Genomic DNA, 8,550 nt, shown 5'->3' on the forward strand with positions numbered 1-8,550 from the left:
GGTTGTTTCTCTCCTGTTCTTACCCTCCCGTTGGACAGTGGATGAGGAACAGAGACAGAACAAGGGCCAAGTGTCCGGAATTACCCAGGATGCCCCAGAGCGCCAACCCCAGGGTCCCCCAAAACTTCAAGTAACCTGAACTTCATCCTCACGGCCCTTTTCCACGCCAAGGAGCTAGAGTATTATTTTCTGCCTCTTTAAGCCTCCGTAGGGTTTTTAATTATCACTGAAAATGTACACCTTTCCCCTGGCTGTCCACCTTCCTCGGGGCATGAGGACGTGCCCTTACCATGCCTCCAACCTGACAGAGTCCAGCTACAAGTCCAACCTTGTTAAAAAGCTGCACAGAAGAAAAACAGCCAGAAGAATAGCCTCCTTTTACTTCTGAAAGATGAGAGGCCAGAGACTCTTCTGCATTCCCCCAGCGCTCTGCCCTAACTATGTACTGCTTTTGAACTTGGGAGCAAGCTATTTTGTTTATGTCCCTGTCCCCAGTGAGGGGACTGTTGGTACTTGCCTCAGGTTGCTGGCAGTGGCTGTCTTTAAAGGCAGGGGGGAGGGCAGCCCTGGCTGGCATAACTCAGTGGATTGAGCTCGGGCTGCGAACTAAAGTGTCGCAGGTTTGATTCCCAGTCAGGGCACATGCCTGGGTTGCAGGCCATGACCCCCAGCAACCACACATTGATGTTTCTCTATCTATCTCCCTCCCTTCCCTCTCTAAAAATAAATAAATAAAATCTTAAAAAAAAATAAAGGCACGGGGAGGGGTGATTATAGGTGATTTCACTTTTTTTCTTTCATGTTTCTGTTTTATGAATTTTTAAAGGATGAGTATGTCTTGATTTTAAGATTAGAAAAAATAGACGCGATTTTAAATTATATTATAATATGCTGCTCTGGGCTCCTGCTGGCTGGCGAGAAGTAGCTCTATGCACTTCTTTCCAAGTCCGTATTCCATGGATGCTGGTGGCTTGAAATGGGCCACGGCGAGAGTATTTGCACCACAGAAATTGGCAAGTGCTACAAACGAGGGATTTTAATTTTGAGAGAGATGGTTCATAGCATGCCACTGGATATACCATACGATTCCAGTTACGTTTCTGAAAAATGTCTCAGATCATCACAAGGAAGCATATTAAAATGTTAACGATCAATGTCTCTCAGCAGTGGGGCTGCGGGACTAGAAGTAACTGGTTGTTTTTTTTTTCATTTTTAGAAAAGATTTTATTTATTTATTTTTAGACAGAGGGGTAGGGGGAGAGAGAGAGGGAGAGAAACATCAATGTGTGGTTGCCTCTGATGTGCCCCTTAATGGGGACCTGGCCCACAACCCAGGCATGTGCCCTGACTGGGAATCGAACCGGTGACCCTTTGGTTCGCAGGCCAGAGCTTAATCCACTGAGCCACACCAGCCAGGGTGTGTGGCTAGTTTTTGTTCTTTCTAATTTTCTATGTTTTTAAACATTTTCTGTCATGAGCTTTTTGGTGCTTTTATAATAGAAAAATCATTTTAATTAAAAAAACAACAATTCTGTTTTAGAGCCCTATAAGGGGGAGTGTTTTATCTCAGAAAGTCCTGGCCCTGTGCGGACCAGTCAAGCCTCAAGGGTGGCCAGTGGTGGCCTTTACAAAGAGAAACAAAACAAAAAACAAACAAAAAACTTGGAGCAGCCAGTGAAGGCCAAGGTCAAATATGATGTGCCTGTGTGTACATGTGTGGTGTTTGTTCTCTTTCTCTCGCTTTTCCTCTTTTCTGGTTAACTAGTCACGGGCTTTTAAATACGTCCGAAGTATACAGCAGAATGAGCGTTACTCCTAGAGAGATAGCTACAGTGTTGCAGAAAGGCTAAGAACTGATCGTCTAATTGTTCTTGAGCCAAGAATGAAAAGCATCTGCTGAAGGAATCCTTTACAATAATAGAGCTCAGCACTGTTTTCAGGCCGGAAACTCTGAAGACTGTAGATCAAAGTTCATGCCCTGCCCCCCCCCCCCCCAATCTCGAGAAGGTCCCGGAAGGGAGGGTTCTAGCAGGCCCAATTTATTGCCCTCTTCCTCTTTCCAGAGATTTGGGAGAGAAACCCATTCATTCTCTCTCTATCCAGAAGTTAAGTTGGAAGCCAGTCTCCATGGCAACAGACCCAACAGAGAAGGACCCGGAGGGTCTGGGACACTCCCACTACAGACTGGAAGGAAACAGGAATGTTGGCACAGAAAGCTCCCACCCCAACCCGACTTCAGCAGCTTGGAGGATGGGCGAGGTGGGCGTGGACGATGGGGCGCCCCTGGGGCGGACACCCAGGCTCTGTAACATTTCGTCCGCATTTACCGTGGTGCCTGCCTCCCCGACTCCCACCCTAGTCCCAGCGGCCATCATCGCTCTGGGGGGGGGGGGGGCCTTGTCACCAGCCTCCGGCTTCGTTCTGCCCTCACCCCCACCTATCCGCCCCGCAACACCAGCCCCAGACCGCCCCAGTCTAAACCGAAGTCAGATCATGTGCCTCTTCTGCTCCAAACCTCCCAGGACTCCCTCCTCACCAGTCACAGTCCTTACAGTGGCGCCTCAGCCAGGTGCCATCTGCCCTCCCCTTCCTGTCCCCTTCACTCCTTCCGTCCAGCCCCACCACCCCAGGTCCCTCCAGGCACGCCTGCACCTCAGGGCCTCTGCCTGACTGTTCCCTCTGCTGGAAGTACCCCCCTACCCCTCCCCACCCCCCGCCCCAGCCAGCGCCCTCACCTCTCCAGGCCTGTGCTCCAGTCTCACAGCGTGGTGAGAAGGTGGGCCGGGCCCGCCCCACGCGTGCTTGGGGCTGGCAGAAAGATGCGATGTTTGTCTGCGGGCAGGTGGCAGCTAGTGAGATTCATCGAACCGGGCGGTTTTCAAATTGTGTTTGAAATCTTTCTGGCCACTTCGGGATATACACTAGTCCAAAGAAAAGCAGCGTGAGCCTTAGCGCCAACACCCAGGCACACGTTTGAATTGCACGCGCTTGTCCCGTGACCTTGCCCTTCCTTCCTCAGGGCCTCTCTGTCCCCGTCTGCGCAGTGGAGACAATGGCACCCATGTTGCGGGCCTGTTGGGAGAAAATGAGGTGATGATGATACAAAGCGGTGGCACACGGCTGCCATTTACCAAGCGTCTGCTGTTCAATTTAAAATTTCAATTCTGACAGAATGCACACAGCATACAATTCACTGTCTCAACCATTTTTAAGTGTGCAGTTCAGTAGTGAAAGGCACATTCACACTGTCGTGCAACGGGTCTTCAGACCTTTCCAACTTGCAATGGGAAACTCCATACCCAAAGAGCAACTCCCCCTCCCCCTCCCTCAGCCTCAGTGACCCCCATTCTACTTTCTGTTCCTGCGATTATGCCTGAGTGCATCTGGGACCAGTTAACCAGAAAAGAGGAAGCGAGACAGAGAACACCACACACACACGCACACACACACACACACACACAGAGAGGCATGTCAAATCTGACCTTGGCCTTCACTGGCTGCTCCAAGTTTTCTGTTTGTTTTTATTTGTAAAGGCCACCACAGGCTGGCATCTAAGAAAAACAAAAGAAATTCATTCTTGCGTGTGATGGGCTAAGGGCCCAGGTGTGGAGTTCTAAGGGTGGTTTAAAGGATTTTCAAAGACAACAGTGGCCGTATTTGGTTTTCTCCTCGGCGCTGCCTTTGGAATTTCTCGTCTCCCCGAGAAGAGCCCCCACGTGTTGTCTATGCTGTGAGTCGGCAGATCCTGGCGGGCACCTGCTGTGGGCGCTTGCGGGCTGCGGACAGATGTGTGCGGAACGGCTGCTGTCTGCCCCCACTCCCGACAAAAATAACGCAGCCAGTGTTTTCTCTGGTGACGGGTAATGTGACCGGCCGGACAAAAGTCACAATGGCAGAGCATCCAACCGAGGTCCTACTGGAGGACAATCCCTGTCCAGCCCACAGCTGGCCTTTGCAGTCTCCAAGGGTCAGTGCTCACCCCGCTCTCCTCACTTTGTCCATGTGGTGTCCCTGAGAGTCGGGGCCCTTCTGGGTCAAGTACAGGCCTTGGCGTCCTTACAGTGCCCAGGTGGGAACAAGACCCCCAGGAGACCCCTGGGAGCTGGGGGCTGCCCCCGCCCAAGTGACCTCCTGAGCCCAGGGTGCTGCTGGAAAAGCTCTGTGCACCGGAGGGGCCCCGAGGGCAGAGACCCAGTGGCCGGGACCAGCAGGGTCTCCATTCTCTGCAGGAACCCAGCACCTGTCTCGGCATCAGCCTGGCTCCTCAGACGCACCTGAGAATCCAGTTTGGCTTTGGACTGGGTCCTGATCCCTGATCAGACCGAGGGGTGGAGGTGCCTGAGGACCAGCACACACAGTCCAGGAGGCACATGCCCTTCGCCCACAGCTGCCACCACCCTCTGCAGCTGGAGCAGTTGGGGGCCCAGCCCACCTGACGGGACCATTTACGGAGCTGGAACCACAGGCACCTCCGTCCCGCCATCACGAATAGCTGAAGACTCCTGTCTGTCACGCCGGCCCTTGTCCCTGTTGTTGACAACAAGGCCGCGTGACTCCACCACACCCAGGCTCTTTCCCACTTCACTACAGGGGCTCGGGGACGGCCAGGGGCCTTCCTGGACCCGTCCAGCTAACGTGGGGCCCGCCACCTCTGAAGCCCCCCAGGCTTCGTCTGGGCCACCCCACCTCCTCTCGGGTTTCAGGACTAGCTGCTTCTGTGCCCAAGCCCGTGACTAGGTGGGTCAGGATGGGAGCGGAAGATGCTTGGACATTAGTGCCCCCACCCCCTGACTCCCCAGCAGAGCTCCCCCGGGACCCCTTTGGCTCTGAAAGAGCAGGCACCACCACTTCCCCCTCCCACCAGAGACTCGTGACCACTCTCCGGAATTCGCCCCCACCAGACGATGGGTTACAGGCTTGCTGGTGGTCTGACTCCCCCACTAGGGAAAGCTCCGCGAGGGCATTGGCTTTTGTATCGTGTTCCTGGACGTATCCTAGAACAGTGCCTGGCAGAGCAGGTGACAGAATGAATGAATGAATGAACACCAACCCCCACAGCTAAGAAATGACTTCAGTATTATTTTTTTTTGACAAAGGACCATACCATTTTATACAAAGTGGGGTCCCCACATTTGCTCAAGAGCTACCCCCACAAGTAGATTTCATGGATGAACACCCCTTCAAGCGAACTCGGACCAGTCCCTGAGGGCCTGGGTCTTACAGTCCAGGTGGTGTACGGGCACAGGCAGAAATTACCATTCCCAGGGATGAGTGCATAATTCCACCTGAGCTAAACTTCCTGCGTACCCAGGATGCCTTGCGGCCTGGGGCACCAGTGTAGTCTGAGCCCGGATCTGAAGGCTGAGGAGGTGTTAACCTAGGAAAAACGAGATGAGGGAGGAGTGGCCTGGAAGAGCATGTGCAAAGGCCCTGGGGAGGGAGGAGCCGTGGGCCTCAGGCACAGAGGGCCGTGGGCAGAGTGGTCTGAGGCAGGCTGAAGCAGTAGCCGGGCATGGGTGGGGCCCAGACTGTGTGGCCTTGTGGTCTGCATTAAGGTTTTTGTTCTTTAACCCAAGAAAGTGAGAAGCCACAGCAGGGTTTACACAGAAAGGGTACAATCCGATTGGAGGGTAGCTACGTGGAAAGCGGGTCGGATTCCCCCCTTCCAGCCCCATTCTGCCTGCTTTATATACATTCAAGGCAGTGGGACCCCCGCCTCATCGGCAGCCCCCGTTTAAAACATACAGCAGTCTCCTCAGGTACCACGTGTGCAGGCCCGGGTGGCTGCTGCAGCCACTGTAGCTTGCTGGTCCCAGGGCAGGGAGAGAGGGTTTCAGGCCAATGAGAAATTCTGTGGGCTCTGACCCTAGGAGCTTATCAGGCTGAGCTATGGCACCGAGTCAGTTGGCTCTGCCCCTCCAACTGCTCCTGGGCCTTGGGCCAGAAAAGCACAAGGGCTCCTGGAGCGGCTGGCACCGCATAGGGCTCTTTGTGGCTTCAGCTCCTTCCATCCTCATGACAACCTCGGACACAGGTGGTTTACAGATGAGGACATTGGAGGAGGCCGCAAAGCCAGGACCTGAGCCCACGTCTCTCTGGGGCTGCATGCGTGCTGCCCGGCTTGGAGAGGCTAAAATGCTGACAGAGAAAGGAGCATTGTTTGTGGAGCCGGGCAGGGAGCCTCCGTCTGGGCGCCTGGAGCTCAGCCAGCCCCAGCGCTGCCTCTTTCGTTTCTTTACCCAGAGCAGTAACAGGTTATCAACGCGGTTCCTAGCGGCTCCAAAGCAACCCACCTGAGCTCACACCTGCTTTTACAAGGCTTCTGACAGCGGCTGCACTTGGGATTGTGCTTTATCATCTGTGAAGCATTTTCACATAGTTTCATCAACTCTGTGAAGTATCGTGACCCCCACTGTATAAGAAAACAGAGGCCCAGAGACGTGCGGTGATGAGATCGCACAGCTAGGAAGTGGCAGAGGCAGGTTTCCAGGCTCTGGGGTTAGTTTAGGACTTCCTCTGGACCACTCCCTATCCACCTAGCACCCCCTCCCCCCAAATCCCTGGGGAGTGGGGTGAAAGCTCAGGCTGGCAGAGCATCTCCAACAAGCGAGAACCAAAGGCTCAGAGGCTGGAGGCTGTGAGGTTCAGTCTCTGTTTGTCCTCTTGCCATACTTCGAGGGTTGGGAAGATTCCAACGGTCTCTCCTCCCTGCCCAGCCCTCCCCACCTCCATCTGCCCCACCGAATAGCAGACTTCTGTTCCACTCTCTGGGGTGTACTCCTGGAGGGCAGTGCTGGTTCGCTGCTCTATCCTCAGTGCCTAAACATGCTCACGCCAGCACACAGTAGGTGCTCAATAAGTACTTGTTGAATGAATACATGGATGCCCCCAAAGCTTGAAGGGGTTCCGTGTTTCTGCAGTGACATGAACACTGGGTGGGTCAGGGAAAGGAGAAGCAGCCTGTGCACTCCTACTCTGTGTTACTAGTGTTCAGGGCAAGACCCTGGCTCTAGCCTGGCTGTGCCCCGACTCCCTGGGTGACCCCAGGGCAGGGCAGAGAAGGACACGGTGAGGGCCTACTCTGCGCCAGCCACGGGGTCAGGCTGTGGGGTGGGGTACCCAGGTCCTTATCCTGTTCTCCTTCCTGGCTGTGTGGTCCCGAGGAAATCATCCACCTCTCTGAGCCTGTTTTCTTAGCTGTAAAACCCACTCTAAACTTAGCAGCAGTAATTCCTCCCTCTAACAACGGCAGCTGGGCGAGGACACATGACCGGCCTGTAACATTGGGGGCCTGGGCTTTTCTCCAGAGGTGACTCCTAAACCGCCTCAGTTTCAGTGTCTGCTGTGAGCTCAGAGGCCACAGGGGCAAGGACAGAAGGGGCGACAACTGCCCGAGGCCTTCCTCACCAGAGGCTGGTGTGGTGCGTGGAGGGGCTGCGTGGGACCAGGTGAAGCCCAGTGAACCCGTGCGTGTGACCTTAAACAAGTCCCTTCTCCAGCTGGGACCAGAGCAGTGGGCTCATTTATCAAGGGAAGCTCTGGGTGATCACTAAGGGCTCCGAACTCTGAGCTGGGAAGCAGGAGACAGCCCCTGCGCTCTGCCCCGCCTCAGTTTCCCCAGCCACCTCCCCACGTGATTTCTAAGGGCTCTTCCGGCTGGGAAAGAAAACCAGCGACAACCAGGCCGACTTGTCTCAGCGGCAGTCAGCGCAGGGGAAGCCCGCGGCGGCTCCCGGCGGGTCCCGTGCTCACAAGCGGTGGGGGGCAAAGGGCTAGCGGGCTCGCGGGTGGCGGTGGGGAGTGGCTCCGGCGGGAGCTGGCCCCTTACCTGGACGCTAAGGCGGCGGCAGCGGCGCGAAAGCGAAGTTGGCTCCTCCCGCCCGGCTCCTCCCCCGTCCCGGCCCAGTCCCGCCGGCCGGCCGGCGCTGGCCCGGGCCGGTGTCGCCGCCTGCCCTGGGTTGTCCGCCCCGGGCGCGCTCGGCCCGGCCGCGTCGGGACTGCGGGGCCTTCCGGGCTCTAGCTCGCGAGCTGCGAGTCCCCACCCGGCTCGTCCCGCTGCCACTCCGCGGCAGGGATGCCGGCTCAGGAAGTGACGGGCCTGTCCCGGCGCGAAACTCGGGTTGTGGGTGTGTTTGCCCCGCAGGAAGCTGCGCAGGGCAGGGCGCGAGGGAAGGCCGTGCGGGTTGGCTCTGCAAGAAAGTGCCCGCGAGGCGTCCTGGCTGGGAGTGGAAGGAAGGACTAACAGCGAGAGACTTGGATGGAAATTTTACAAAGTAAATTAGGAAAAATCAAAGGACCAGCCACAGAAACACCCTTGCCGCGTGTACAGAGACCCCGCTGAAGTTTGCAGAGTGTTGAGATATGCATGGGCTCCCTGATTTGTCTTTCGGTTTCTCTAACGCTGACTTTGGTTCAGTCTCAGGACCTTCGCATTTGAGGTGCCTGTGCCTGGCACTCTGCCACCAGAACTTCCTCTTCCTGCGTATGTTCCCAGCTTGACATTGCACTGTCCACTCGGGCTGGCATCTGCCAGTCTTCCCTAACCACCCA

At 55.6% G+C, this 8,550-nt stretch overlaps 1 protein-coding gene across 3 annotated transcripts in view; it reads right to left on the minus strand.

The window, feature by feature from the left end:
- Positions 1-8,104, minus strand: part of TMCO4 (transmembrane and coiled-coil domains 4) — a 79,984-nt gene extending 71,880 nt beyond the window's left edge. For 2 of the 3 annotated variants that reach the window (XM_045859548.1, XM_045859547.1), the window contains exons 1-3: positions 7,829-8,103; positions 3,483-3,551; positions 2,736-3,072 (exon numbers count right to left, since the gene is read on the minus strand). The gene's annotated coding sequence lies outside the window, so the exon portion shown is untranslated. Of the gene's footprint in view, positions 1-2,735; positions 3,073-3,482; positions 3,552-7,828 lie in introns of all 3 variants that reach the window. The other variant, XM_045859550.1, reaches the window with a different exon arrangement.
- Positions 8,105-8,550: the final 446 nt, after the last annotated feature.

The sequence above is a fragment of the Phyllostomus hastatus genome, unplaced genomic scaffold (genome assembly GCF_019186645.2).
Source record: "Phyllostomus hastatus isolate PE091 unplaced genomic scaffold, TTU_PhHast_1.1 phas_scaffold_182, whole genome shotgun sequence".
Lineage (NCBI taxonomy): Eukaryota > Metazoa > Chordata > Mammalia > Chiroptera > Phyllostomidae > Phyllostomus > Phyllostomus hastatus.